The sequence below is a fragment of the Mastomys coucha genome, unplaced genomic scaffold (assembly GCF_008632895.1).
Source record: "Mastomys coucha isolate ucsf_1 unplaced genomic scaffold, UCSF_Mcou_1 pScaffold6, whole genome shotgun sequence".
NCBI lineage: Eukaryota > Metazoa > Chordata > Mammalia > Rodentia > Muridae > Mastomys > Mastomys coucha.
This window is the reverse complement of record NW_022196912.1, coordinates 113,413,312-113,425,811: the sequence shown is the minus strand read 5'-3', so window position 1 is coordinate 113,425,811 and position 12,500 is coordinate 113,413,312. Positions and strand designations below refer to the sequence as shown.

Here is a 12,500-nt window from a genome sequence, read left to right as displayed (position 1 = left end):
GTGTAAGTACAGTGTACTTAATTATAATAATAAATAAATCCTTTAAAAAAAATAATGGTTCTTCAATGCTTTAACCTCCATGTTAACCCACCACCCAGCAGAAGTAGTGGAAAAGGAAGGATAGGGGGTGAGAAAGGTAGGCTGGTAGGTAGTTCAGGAGACTAGGCCTAAATCTTGTTTAAGTCCAGGCCTCAGGAGCTGCTCTGCATCCTGGCCTGAGGCAAGGACAATGGACCTGCAGCAGTTTCCAGACTTCCCCAGCAGCAGTTTCCAGACTTCCCCAGCAACAGTTTTCTGCTCCCCCCCACCCCCAACCCCCCAGGCCCCAGCAATGGTTCTGGAATGTCCCTAGATACAGAACCAAGATTAAGATGGAGTTCACCTACTCCTCCCCAGAATTAACCTAGTGTACTTTAAATCTGGCCTGCAAGCTCACTTTGGGGCCTCTCCATCTTTGTAGATGGTAGACCCCAACATGTTGGATTTATGCAGAATAAGACAGTCTTTCTGTTTACATACTATTTGAGTCTGGGGTAGCATTCTTCGGCGAATCATGGGCCCTTACAGGGGGAAGTGGACCTGTTTAGAAATGGTTCTTTAGATCCCATCTGTGTTGTCTGGAAGTCTGCAGTTCAGTTCACAGGTCAACAGGGGCAGCTTGATCCACTCGCAAACATGTCACCAGCAGTCCAGTTTGATAGAGTGGGGATAGCAAACTCAAATCAGGAGCAGTGGCCTCACCTAGCGGAGACAGCCAGGCCTCAGCCTTGGCAAGAGTCAACAGGAGGGACCCAGAGGGACACCAGTAGACGTTCTCAGCTGTGCCTCTTTCTCTCAGGGAAGCAAGAATCAGTCACAAGCATTGCTCTGTAAGCAAGCTTAGCTCAGCCTCATTCACTGTCCATTGAGTCCTTTTTATCCTCCCGACAAATATCACGTGTCTTCCATGAGTCTTGACTCAGTCCATGAGTGTCTCAGCTGACGTCACTCTGCCAGTCACCATGAGTCTGAGAGGCAAGAAACTGCAACACGTTACCAGACGTTTTTTTGGCAAGTTTCTCTCTATAGAGTCCCAACAAATGGAGCTCAACTAAGTAACGTAAGGCGGACCAATATATGTGTGGCATCATGTGTCCTGTCACATGATTGCTTTTGCAGAACATCCTTTCCCCTGTGTCTGCTTCAGGAAAACACTCCTGCACACGCTTGCCCCTGCAAAACACCATCCGACACAACTGGCTTTCCAAAGAATCCTCAAGTCTCCACTTCACTTCTCCACAAATGCACAAGTGTTTGGAATTCTTGTATCTTTGAAAAGAAATTTTGCTACTCAAAAGGTTTACCTTGAATCCTTTCTTGGGCAGAAAAACTTTATTATCTTTAAATATAGGGTTTATAATATGTAGCAATTCCATTGGCTCCCACTGCTAACTTTTTAAAATGGGATCATTTCATGTCACCCCTCCCCTGCCCTATTAAAAAGATCATGAAATACTTTAATTTTGTAAAAAGCTTTGCCAACATGTTTACACACTTCAACTCTTAACATTATGAACTATTTGTAAGTTATTTTACATTGCCTGAGAATGTGAAACTGAGTCAGAAAAGGGAAAGCTTAAAAATGTTTTTGTTTTTGTTTTTGTTTTTGTTTTTTATTTCTCTGTGTAGCCCTGGCTGTCCTGGAACTCACTCTGTACACCAGGTTGGCCTTAAACTCAGAAATTTGCCTGCCTCTGCCTCCCAAGTGCTGGGATTAAAGGTGTGTGCCACCACTGCCCGGCTTTAAAAAAAAAAAAAAACAGTTTTAAAACTATCAGAAAACTGGAAGTAGCAGGGAACAAAGAGACCACGGGGCCAAGCTAGCTCTTGGTTCAATAACACGACTCCAGCCTTTTATTTCCACAAGTTCTACGTAACCAGATTTTAGACACTGTTCATGAAAATGCTTTCAGATGCACCATGGAAATCTTTGCTTCATCTCTGTTGGTGCATGTGCCAGAGACCTTCTGACATAAGTGCTGTACCTGCATCCCTGAGTTCTGCAGGTCTGACTCCTGCTTTTCTGGAATTTCCCACCTCAGGGATCAGGAGGTCTGGTGGAATGGAAGTGCCTAGGCTAAATCCTTGTGGGTTGGCAGTCTGGGATCAATGGTAGGGCTCAGAGAATACATTTTTAATTAATTTTGTTTTAAGACGACCCATCCTTTAGTTGTGTGAGGATACCTTCCCGCCCACACCCCTGTTTTTACCTTTAAGTGTGGGCCAGTCTGACAGATGGAATGAGATATTACAGTTGCTCTATGTGTTTCTTTGACTTTACTGAAGTTGAAACTCTTCCTGGGGATCTTTACCACCACCACCACCACCACCACCTTTTCCTCCTCCTCCTCCTCCTCTTCTTCCTCTTCCTTCTTTTTCTTCTTCTTCCTGGGATCTTACCTCCTCCTCCTCTTCCTCTTCTTCTTCTTTCTCTTCTTCCTCCTTCTTCTTTTTTGTTTTTGTTTGTTTGTTTGTTTGTTTGTTTCTAGACAGGGTTTCTCTGTGTAGCCCTGGTTGTCCTGGAACTCACTTTGTAGACCAGGCTGGCCTAGAACTCAGAAATCTACTTGCCTTTGCCTCCCAAGTGCTGGGATTAAAGGCGTGTGCCACCATTGCCACACACCTTCTTTTTGTGTGTGTGAATTGGCCCCTTTGATTAATTTTTTTCTTTTTCTTTTTAAGTTATATGAGGGTTGCAAATAAAATACCATGAGCCAGATATGATGGGACATACCTGTAATCTCAGACTTTGGGAGACTGAGGCAGAAGGATCATACATCTTAGGTCAATTGAGGCTACATGCCAGATCTGGTGTTAAAAAAGTATGCCCACATATATTTACATATGTAATGATTACATCCTTCCTTCTGTTACAGAAGCTCATGTAGCCTCAACCTTCCTATGTTGTCAAGAATGACCTTTTACCTCTGATCTTTCTGCCTCAACCTCGAGAGTGCTGGGCTTATAGGTACCACACCCAGTTTCCTCTTTTTATATATAGCAAATATTTACACAATTTTTTTTGTCTTCAACAATCCCTGACATGATGTACCAATTCTAAATTGTTATCCAAATATGTCAGTGTGCAAAGTAAATCTTTTCTTTTTGATTTATTTATTTAACCAAAATCCTGTACTACTTACTCTGGTTCCATTATACATTCCTTACAAATATTAATTCATTTAATTGTTATCACAACTCAATGAAAGCCTGCTACAGATTGAATGCTGGACATTCCCCAAAGGCTCATAATAAATAAGCTTGGTCTCCTATAGGTGGCCGTACTATTGGGAGGTGGTGGAGCCATTATGCGGGGGAACCTAGTGGGAGGTCTTTGGGTCACTGGAGGCATGCTTCCAACAGGATTGAGGGGTCTTGTGACTTTCCATTTTCTCTTTATCTTCCAGTCATGAGATGGTAACTTTGTCCCAGCACATATATCCACTATGATGTGTCACCTCACCAAAGGCCCAAAGCAAGATGACCACCAATGGATAGGAGCCTCCAAAAAAATAAAAAGAGCCAAAAAAAAAGCATGTTTTCTCTTTATAAGGTAATCGTGTCAGACATTCTGAAATAATGACCCAAAGCTAGCTGATGTTATTAGTTATTATCCCATTTAAAATTTATAATAATAATACATACATACTAATTATAATAATTCTTTATTGTTTATAAATTTATGAATTTATATAATACATAATAATTATTATGTGTATTACGATATGTACTGAGCGTGCCTGTGTCTGTGTGTGATGTGTGTGGTCAGAAGACAACACCTAGTTCTTTTCTACCACTGTGTGCTCCTGGGATCTACCTAGTCACCCGGCAGGCTCTTTCACCAGACGTCATCTCCTCAACCTTTACCCACCCACCCCCATTCCCTCATTTTTAAGATAAGCGAACTAGACAGAGGGAAAGAAGTTATGTTCCTTGCCTGGGGTTATCTAGCTGCTAAGTCCTAGCATGTGTCTGTTTGGCTGCACTATTCTGGTCTTGGCATTGGGCTTGGCATGTTTCTACAACTATGGCTGCTTCCTGTATGCTTGCCAGTGAGCTGGAGAGATGGCTCAATGGTTAGGAGCGCTGGCTCTTGAGGACTCACTCTCTGAGTGCTCATAACCATGTGTAGTAACTCCAGTTCCAGGTGATCCAAGGTCGACACGATCTGACCTCCAGAGGTACCAAGCACACGTGTGGTCTGCACACACACAAGCAGGCACGGCACCCATGCACATAAAATAAGATAATACAAAAACTTTAAGATAACACCCGGTGTCCCCCCTGGTCTTGGTGACTGGTGCCACATGTATTTTTCCCAGTCCGCAAATCCTATTTTTCCCCAGGCTGTCTTTCAAGTCCTTGTCACTCAACAACAGGCATGGAGTTGATAGGTCTTTAAAGCAAATCCTTGTTGACTGAATGAATTGCCTGAACCTGGATTCTAGACTATCCGTTTACCATTTTGTTTATGGTTACCGAAGAGCTGAGAGACTTTATACTTCTATTTTGCCTCTAGCAGGTGACTTCATAGGCTCAGGGTTGGCAGGGGAGCCTGAACTAATGAATCTCACTCCACCCATCGTTGGTACTTCCCTTATCCTCCCCCTGGGAACCTCAGGTCAGCATCCTTGCCTACTCCCTGCTGGAGAAATACCAAGAAGCTTTTCCCAGGCTCCACCCTGGAGGATTGGCCTGGTAAACTCATGGTGGAATGCAGAGGTTGTCAAATGGTGACCAGGTCTTCTGCCTCACTCAGGAACTTCCAGGTCTTCCAGCTGAGGGTCTCTTTCTTCTCTACAGAAGGGAAAACGTGAGGTTTGTTGGTTTGGCAATCATAAATCGCATCCTTGTGTGTTATGGTCAAGCTATGACTAAGGGATCGTCTTTGCCTGTACCTTCTCCTCCTCCTCTTCATAGGACACACCCTCTTCGTCTTTTGGTGACTTTTATACCCCACCCCCAGACTGATTGATTCTTCTGGAATCCAGTGGCCCTCAAAGTATGGTTCTCAGGCGTTCAGTGCTTTTTAGGGGTGCAGAAATCTCAGGTCAAGCCTCGGCCTCTGCTACTAGAAATTATGGGTGTGGGGACCATTGGTAGCAGTTAAATTAGTCCTCTAGGTAATTCTGATGCACATTTAGATAACTGGAACACTGTGGTAGAAAGCTTAGGACTCTATAAATGTAAATGCAAGTATAAAAGAAGTGCATATCAAAAAAAAATCAACTTCAGGGCTGGTGAGATGGCTCAGCTGCTAAGAGCACTGACTGATCTTCTGAAGGTCCTGAGTTCAAATCCCAGCAACCACATGGTGGCTCACAACCATCTATAATGAGATCTGATGCCCTCTTCTGGGGTGTCTGAAGACATCTTCAATGTACTTACATATAATAAATAAATAAATCTTCAAAAAAATCAACTTGTTCTCAGAGGGAGTCATTAACAGTATTTTCACCCCAATTAAAAAGAATGATTTAGGACTATACAGAGAAACCCTGTCTCGAAAAAACTAAAACAACAACAACAACAAGAAATAAACAAACAAACAAAACAAAAAAAAAGAATGATTTACTCAGGTCGTGTGTGCATGTGTGTGTGTGTGTGTGTGTGTGTGTGTGTATGCATGCATGTGTACCATGTGTGCAGGTGCCCATGGAGGCCAGACAAGGCCATTGTATCCCCTGGAACTAGAGTTACAGGCATTTTGTGAGCTGTCTGATGAGATGCTAGGAACTGAAGCTGATTCCTCTGTAGGAGCAGTACGTGCTCTTAACTGCTGAGCCCCCTGTATATGTCCAAAATGTACTTCCTAAATTTGTAAAACACACTTTTACAAAATTGCCTTCGTTTTCTTTTTCTTTTTTGGTGCTGGGGAGGGACCCCAGGGCTGCATGTGCCCAAACACTTGGTGTTGTGACACTGAGCTGCTCTCTCAGCTCCCACACTGCCTTCTGAGTGAATGGTGGCCATACTATCTGTGCTGTTCCAATAGCTTTTGGTTCTCTGTTTCTCTCTTCCCTCTCCAAAAATTCATCCAGATCCCATTCATCCTTTGAATCCTATTTCTCTGATAATGCAATTTGTGGGTTGTAAAACTACCTAACCATTTCCCTTGCTTTGAGAATGGAGTGTGAAGGAACCACCCACTCTGGTATTCCATGCGTTTTGTTGTGATGCTTCCATGTCTATTTACAAATATATAAACCCTGTAGGAACAAGACTTTGGCCCTCCTGCACCTAACCCAATGCTGGGTAAATATTTGTTCAACAAACAAGGGCATTTTGAACACAATCAAGTTAGATTCAATAAGTTGGTTTGCATTCTCCTGCCTGGAGGAGAGGTTGTCAGAACAGACATTCCATGGGGGGCTTTCTTGCTATACATGCTAGGACTCTATTTAAGGATATTGGGCCTTGTAAGGAGTGGCTTCCCAGGTGGCTTTTAAGGACTTTCCCGGACAAACAAGTCAGGTCTAGTGTACTCGTCCACCTTGCCAGGCTTAACTCCCAACCATATTTATTAATCTCTTTCTTACAAAATTATCTACTCTCCATTTCCCAAGCCTGTTGTAGCAGATAGTTTACCACATGCTTTGTCTCTCTCTCTCTCCTATGGTCTGGGGGTGTGGGAGGGGTCAAATGACTCAGATTATTTCCCTAGGAATTTAAACTGGAGAGTGGAAGACCTGAGACAGTCTGCAGGTGGTGGATGCTAAAAACCCAAAGGTTTCAAGAACTAGCGCCGGGAAGCCATGTGTGACCAGAAGCAAGCCGACCTGCAGGGAGGAGAGTAGAGTAGCTGTACTAGCAAGAAGCAAGAAATACCTTGTACTGGAGGGAGGGAAAGAAAGAGGGATCGCATGTTGGCTCCCTCAGTTCGCCATGCAACCAGCTGAGCTGCCTGCTGTGTCTGCTCCATCTTGTGCCTGCTTTTTTACTAGAACCAGTTGCTGTTATCATGGACCAGAGGGCCGTCTTTCCAGGCCTGCCCTCAGGTCTTTGCACCTACTGCAAGGTCTCTCTGGTATCTACTTAGTTGTCATTGCTTTGAGGGACTATCAGCTATTCCCTTGAGAACCATGAAGGAGGAAGGGAGGCCTATATTGACTTGGGATGACTGTCCCTTAACACAAGTCTTTTGGTATACCAGCCTAATGTCCAGATGGGGGATGGAGTGATCCCATCAAGTCGTCAATCAGAAAATAAATGTGGCTGGGCAGTGGGAGTATATGACTACCAAAAACCAAATCCCAAAACAACAACAAAAAACGAAAGAAAGAAGGAAAAGAAATGTTCCTTAGCAGGGCAGTGGTGGTGCACGCCTTTAATCCCATCACTTGGGAGGCAGAGGCAGGTGGATTTCTGAGTTTGAGGCCAGCCTGGTCTACAGAGGGAACCCAGGACAGCCAGGGCTACACAGAGAAACCCTGTCTGGAAAAACAAAAACAACAACAACAAAAAAGGGTCTGAGAAAGGATTCTGCTGTCAAATAGCTATTTAAAACAATAGTTTAAATGATTTGGCCTGCTTGAGATTTCTTGGTACCCAAGATATTAGGGTATATTTGGAAAACACACCAGGAAAATTGAGCATGAGGCTATTCCTAAAGGAATTTGGCCCCTATGCTAATGTCAAGGATACCTCTCCCAGAGCCAGAGAGATCTGTGGAATCACCATTAGAGGAGGGCACTCCAAGCTCTCTCCAGCTTACAGCAAAGGTCTGGTTGGGCCCATTTTAGATCACCTGGCAGGCAGACCTGTGACCTTGCACATCACATGAGGTCTACTTACTTTATCAGCCTACAATTCTTTCTTTAGGACACCATCACCTGACACCTCTTAGCATATCTCTAATGGAAAAGGGAAAATAAGAAATCAAGTCATACTCGATAAATCTGTTGTGCCTTTTTCTGTCTCCTGCCTGAGGTAAGGGTTGTCAGTACAATCATCCCAGGGGGGCTCCTTTAATGTGTATAGCTAGGGACCCCATCTAAGGGTACTGGGACGTTGGGCTGGCTTTCTAGATGTTTCTCATATGCTTTTCCAGACAAGCTACTGGGTTTGTGAATGTGAGAAAGCAAAAACTCCCAGAGGGAAAGAAAAGGCCAGCTCCTTAAAGGCAGCTTCCCCACTCGCCATACTCCTCCCTCTCTTGATGGCTTCTTGAGCCAAAACTTGTGATGTGTGTTCAATTTTTGTTTATTTGGCATGGCCAACTCGCACACTAGGAGGCTAACAGTTGACATTGAGTTTTAAGACTGACATAGTTCAGGCATAATCACCTGCATTGTGAACGTAGGAAGCTCACATTCCATTCCTGCATTTTGAACCTAGGAAGAAGGACCTGGGAGGAAATAATGTGCTGTGCTTACTTTTGTAAAGAGATGGCCTGGGTTGTGTGAGAGTGATTGGGAGGGCTAGAAGCTCAAGACAGAGCCCGAAGAGTACAGATTCTCTGAGGTCAGTTCGGACCTCAGAGAATTCCTTTGGTGGGGATTAGACATTGTCAAGTGACAGTGTTGTAGGAGGGGGACCTGCCCTAGCTGAGCCACAGGTGACTGCCCTTCTCTTGTCCTGGATTGAGTTAACCAGCAGTGTGGGCTGAAGAATCACTGGTGTGAGACTCTAGAGATGATCTAAATGTGCCTGACACTGGGTACCTTCTGCTTAGTCACAGATGTACTCAATAACGTAGAAGGTGGCAGTGGATGACCTCAGGCTACCTTGGGCTTCTCCAGGTCTTCTGGGTGGGTGGCAAGTAGTAAATGAAGTCTCTGTGAAGCTGAGTTGCTGAAGATTCCCTGCCCCCTACCTAATCTTGAAGTTTTGTTAAGTGGGGGATTGAATCTCAGATTGGAGTTTTCTTTTCTTTTCTTTCTTTCTTTTTTTTTTTGAAGCAAACTTCCCAGAAGCACGTGGTATTTCTCTCTCTCTCTCTCTCCCTCTCTCCCTCCCTCCCTCCCTCCCTCCCTCCTTCCCTCTCTCCCTCCTTCCCTCCCTCTCTCTCTCCGTCTCTCTGTCTGCCTATGATAAAAAGTTCCTGCCCAGCTGGATTTTCAGCCGGGTTCACAGATAGCTCTTCGTAGCTGTCCACTTTTCTGGTGGGCGTAGGAGGATGGCTTTGGCTTCTCTTTGTAGAACCTGCTCGCCTAGCTACCTGGGAGTGGTGCACAATCCTATTTTTATTTATGTCACCAGCAGGGTGTCCTATTGGACTCTGCTTTCATCCTCACCAAAGGCGGCCGGCTGGTGAGCCTTGAGCAGTGGGTGGCCATTCTCAGGAGGTGTCTGGAGACTGGGAGAAGTGGCTGCACCATTCGGGGGAGGGCAGGGGGGCTGCAGATTATCGTTTTAGTTGATGAAGCTCAAAATGGTGAAGGACGGAGACTTTTCCTTCCAGATATAGAAGTAGGAAGGGGCCCTTAGTCCAGCCCACTGGGGAGAACCCACTGACGTTGCATTTGGGGTTCACCTCTCCCTTGGTGGTTGCGGCCATCCTCCAGTCCTCCGAAGCCAAGGCAACCTAGGCTGGGGATCAGTTTCTCGTCCCCGGCAAGAGGTACATGGTGGAGGAGGACTGGACCCGCCTCGGGAGTGCTGCAGTAGTACTTGGAGAGAAGTGGAATCTTCTCTCCTCACCCTCAGAAACCTCGCTCGCGTCGTAATTCTTTTTATTTTTACTTTCGAGCCTTGTAAGGCAGGCGGCCGGGGTAAAAGCGCTGCGGCGACACGTTGCCAGCTGCGCAGCACCGCCCGTGTGGCCCGAAGCAGGGGAGGGGGCCGGCCACGCGCCACCTGCCCGGCTCCCCTGGGTCCCCCGGGTGCTGCACGGGAGCCCGGGAACCCAGCCTGGCCAAAGGACCTCCCTGCGGACCCGCGCCGCAGCCCGGGGTCGCCCAGCCCACGTTTTCCGTCTCTCCGGCTCCCTCCGCCCCTCCCTCCCCGCGCTTCCCCTCCTCCTGCCTGGTCATGTGTCGCCTTTTTTTGTTTGCAGTGGAAACAATTTCTCGCCGCTCGGCGCGCCCCGGCCCCGACGCGCCGCAGCGGAGGCGAGCGGGAGGCGGGACGGGGCGTGGAGAGCGGCGGGGCCGGCGGGAGGACGCGGCGCCCGCGGACGCTCGCTCGGGGCCCATGCCGCGCCGCTCCCCGCACCCCTGCCGCCCGCATCCGCGGCCGCCCCCCGCCGCCCGCCCAGGGCTCGAGCGTCCACTGCGGGACCCCGAGCGATGCCCGCTGGGCGCCTGCGAAACTTTGTCGGCTGCGCTGAAGGCAGCGGCGGCCCCGCGCCGCGCTCGGCCAGGTGAGTCCGCGCCCGCCCGCACCACCCAGGCTGGGGTCCGCGTTCGAGAGCCGTCGCTGGGGCACGGGGACGGGGCTCGTGGTGCGGGGCGCGGGGCCAAGCTGGACCCCGGGTTGGGTGGTGGAGATCGCAGTCCTGAGCCGGGAAGTTGCCCGCCGAGGAGTTTCCTGCCCCGACGTGCTGGCTGCTCCGCCTGCCTCGGTTTCCCCTTAGACCCAGAGAGCGACAGAGTTGGTATTGTCTGTGGAGCAGGCATCCTCAGCAGTTCGAGTCTGGCAGAGGGTGCCGATCCACTCCAGACCCCAGGACCGCGAACAAGCAGGCGCCTAACAAAGATACCCTCCCTAGCCGAGCACGCTCCGCACGGGCCGCGAGCATCCCGAGACCCGCGGGCCCTCTTCCGCACCCTGACTCTTTGCAAGCCTTTCTGGGCCTCGCGTGAGCGGGGGTGGGGGTGGGACGACGGTGGACGCGTATTGATTTGTTTTAGTCTCGCCACGCTGCGGCCAATAAAAGGTTTATGACATCTGACCAGCAGTGAAGGTATGTGTGCTCCCAATTGCCCTGTGTACGGGGAGAAGAGCAGTTTTCCCGTTGCCTGGCAACGCCGCTGACTGACACAGAGCCCAGCCAATCGCCGCCCTCGTTGGTCCCCTTGAAATGTTTTTGACAAGTACAGTAAAAGGGAGTGGAGCGCGTGCGTGCGTGCGCGCGCAAGGAGGGGGAGGTTCCCGGTCCCCCAAACTCGCGACTGCCCAGCTTTGGTTGAGAAAGATTTCTCAACTTTTTAAAAAGTTCACCACCAACATCTGTTCAGACCTGGGCCGTAATGGCGTTGTCAGTTACTTGGAGGCGTTCTGCTCTTAGCCAAAAAAGTAAGCGTTTCTACTCCATTTTCTTCGTTGAAAGAAAGAAAGGAAGATAAAACACAGGAAGTCATAAAAAAAATGAAAACAAAAGGAGGGTGTGTGAGGCGTAACCAATAACTTAAGGCGGTCACTGGTGGATAACTGTTCAAAGCAACATTATTAGCAGCAGATTAAAATATGTTTGCTTGACCGCAGACTCACTCTACCCCTCCGCCCCTCTAAAATAAGAAGGGAATGGAGATTTGGAAAATTTTGTAGTTAGGCTATAACGGAAAACTTCTCAGCTGTGGTTCCTGGGAATTGTTTGTTTTGTTGCAGTATAGAAGGACAGGGATGGTTAGGAGCCTTGCATGCTGCTGTAAAGCGAGGGATTTGTAGGAAATGTAGTTAGTAGAGTTTGTGGGAACACATAATCTAGGGGTTAGGGACCCTCCAGAGCTCCTCTTAGCACTAGCATTTAAATTTGTTTTTCATATAGGACCACGTTGCTGGCAGTGTTTGTGGAAAACAAAAGAAAACATGGAGACTAGCATGTTAGTTCCTTTGGGAAGCCACTGACAAATAAGCAAATTAAAAAGAAAGAGAGCAGTATGTTGTCATAGCAACAGTGCAATTAAATTACTTTACTGTCAGCCATGATATAATTTTCCTGTTTGGAAGCTCAGGAGACATAAAACTTTCATTTGGTGCTAAAGTTGACTTCAACTGGCTGGGTAGTTCTCTTGTGAGAGTGGATATGCTGCCAATTAGAACCTTTTCCAGGGGAATCTGAGGAAACTCTGAGACAAGCTGGCCTTGATTTCTTCATAAGGAAGTTGAAAGCCATATCAGACTGGATTCATTAAACAGTTCCAACCCTGAAGATAAGAGCTACCACTTTTCTATAACATTCATGATGTAGTATGTAGATTAACTCCCCTTTTTTGGACAGAAATGTTTCCTGGGATGAACTGGATCCTTCTGCACAGGCCTGTCTCGTTTGGGCTGGGATGTCCTGTGGAGTTTTTTTCTCCTCTTAGAGATGGCATTTCCTATCCACTTGGGAGATATGCCTCTTGTATCTCTGTGCGGCTGGTGGGAAAGTGCGCAGCAAGCTGGCACCTCGCCTCTTTGTTTGAGCTCTGCACCGTGCTTTATAGAATCCAGTTCTAGAACTTCCTGTGCTGGAACAGTGGTCAGTTTAGATGCCGTATTAATGGGTATTTAGAGGCTTGGGATAACCATTTGTTTGCCTTCGATATATTCATTCCTCTCTAGGTACATTGCTTTAACTCCTCACTTAGCCAAAA

General features: G+C 47.3%; 1 protein-coding gene across 7 annotated transcripts in view; it reads left to right on the top strand.

Moving 5' to 3' along the window:
* Foxn3 (forkhead box N3) overlaps positions 1 to 12,500 on the top strand; it is a 382,814-nt gene that overhangs the window by 166,075 nt on the left and 204,239 nt on the right. For 3 of the 7 annotated variants that reach the window (XM_031356758.1, XM_031356757.1, XM_031356752.1), the window contains exon 1: positions 10,150 to 10,342. The exons of 2 other annotated variants lie outside the window; for them this stretch is intronic. The gene's annotated coding sequence lies outside the window, so the exon portion shown is untranslated. Of the gene's footprint in view, positions 1 to 3,446; positions 3,593 to 10,149; positions 10,343 to 11,025; positions 11,218 to 12,500 lie in introns of those variants that run through there. 2 more of the 7 variants (XM_031356754.1, XM_031356756.1) reach the window with 2 other exon arrangements.